Source organism: Haliotis cracherodii, unplaced genomic scaffold, assembly GCF_022045235.1.
Source record: "Haliotis cracherodii isolate W230 unplaced genomic scaffold, xgHalCrac1.p SCAF_12, whole genome shotgun sequence".
Classification (NCBI taxonomy): domain Eukaryota; kingdom Metazoa; phylum Mollusca; class Gastropoda; order Lepetellida; family Haliotidae; genus Haliotis; species Haliotis cracherodii.
The window spans coordinates 18,952,328-18,954,180 of NW_027266267.1; positions in this window are offsets into that span (position 1 = coordinate 18,952,328).

Genomic DNA, 1,853 nt, shown 5'->3' on the forward strand with positions numbered 1-1,853 from the left:
ATTACTGCTGAAATACTGAAATAGAAATATTTCCGTTCACTGTGACGTTGCTAGCGTTAGAATGACCTGTCCAGTTTGAATAGGGTTGAATATAAATCACAGACATACACAGTCATCAAACCACATTTTGTGCATGTGATTTTGTATTCAGAAGAAGTAAATGTGTAATTTATGTGTGTTTTATATAGTTTTAGTTTGTTTAATCCACCCAGGCAGAGACGAATTTCATTAATTGCCTAATGCTCAGGTGAATTAGTTTTTCTTATATTTGTTTTAGCCGGATGCTACCCTCCTGGTATAAGGGTCCGTCCTCCGTCGCTCCCACGCATATAGCGCTTTTGGCAGTACCTGGACCAGCGTCTACTTTATTAGCAACTGCACTGCACCTTGACCAGCACCTACATCTACTTCATTACCAACTGCACGACACCTCGACCACCACCTACATCTACTTCATTACCAACTGCACGACACCTCGACCACCACCTACATCTACTTCATTACCAACTGCACGACACCTCGACCACCACCTACATCTACTTCATTACCAACTGCACGACACCTCGACCACCACCTACATCTACTTCATTACCAACTGCACGACACCTCGACCACCACCTACATCTACTTCATTACCAACTGCACGACACCTCGACCACCACCTACATCTACTTCATTACCAACTGCACGACACCTCGACCACCACCTACATCTACTTTACAAGCAACTGCACGGCACTATCACCAGCAGCTACAGTGGTCATTCTCGCTGACTTGGCTGATGCATGTCATTGTATCCCCAAAAATATGTGACAGGTGATAATCGCTGAATTATCTCCCTCTATTTGCATTGGTTCATTATCTAAACAATCCCACTGATCTTCCTTATTCGTTTTGATAATCTATTCAAACATCAAGCATGCAAGTATGATGTCCGGTTGTGTGCAATGCAATAACTCATCTGAACTTTGTTCACTGGACCTTTTCGTAACCGGCCTAATTGCAGCACTAAAAAGGTTATTACTTGTGTTGTTTTACCATCTGCAGTTTATGATAGAATACGTAACTGTATTTGTAATGAGTAAGGATGAGACAAATGGACGAACATCTTCTTTATTACAATTAGGAGCGACGTTCCGGTGTAGGTTCTAACACTAATCAAGCAAGTGAAGTACAGAGTATGGTTGACAAGAATATATACAGGATCGGAGGCGGTTTTTATACAGTTGAGTAGGTTTAAGATGCAGTTACACTGTTGTATTTGTAATTAGTTGTGTGTTTGATTAAACAATGATAAGAGAAGTATGTGAGTTCTTACTTTAATTAGAGATCATTGAGATCATGGGGTCCCCATGAGAAGTACAGCACCAATCATCTGATGGTCTGAGTAGTAGATTGGAGTCTGGAATGCTACAGCACTGGCATGCTCAGTAAACAACAAATCCAGTGTAGCTCCAAGACATTGAGTTGGAAAATGAATGAGGTGAGACATTTTCCGCACATTTAAGAATTCTTCAAGTTTCAGTTTTTCACTCAGATCACAGTTGTAATCACCAGTAACGAGGACATGTTCACCTTTCTACTGCTTGGAGGGATCCTGAAGTTTCTGCATGAAGTTAGTACGTGAATGCGATGACCGTGTCCATGACACTTTCGGAGGAACATACACACAGGCAATGCAGAACTTGTAAATGTATTCAATACTGCGAGATGGCATTACATCACACAGCTGGACACTGTTTTTTTAAACTTGTTGAAACATACACAGCAATACCATGTGCAGTGTTCTCCTAGATAGATTTGATATCCTGGCAGGTCTCTATCCCTGTAATCATTGATGTGTGTTTCAGTGAA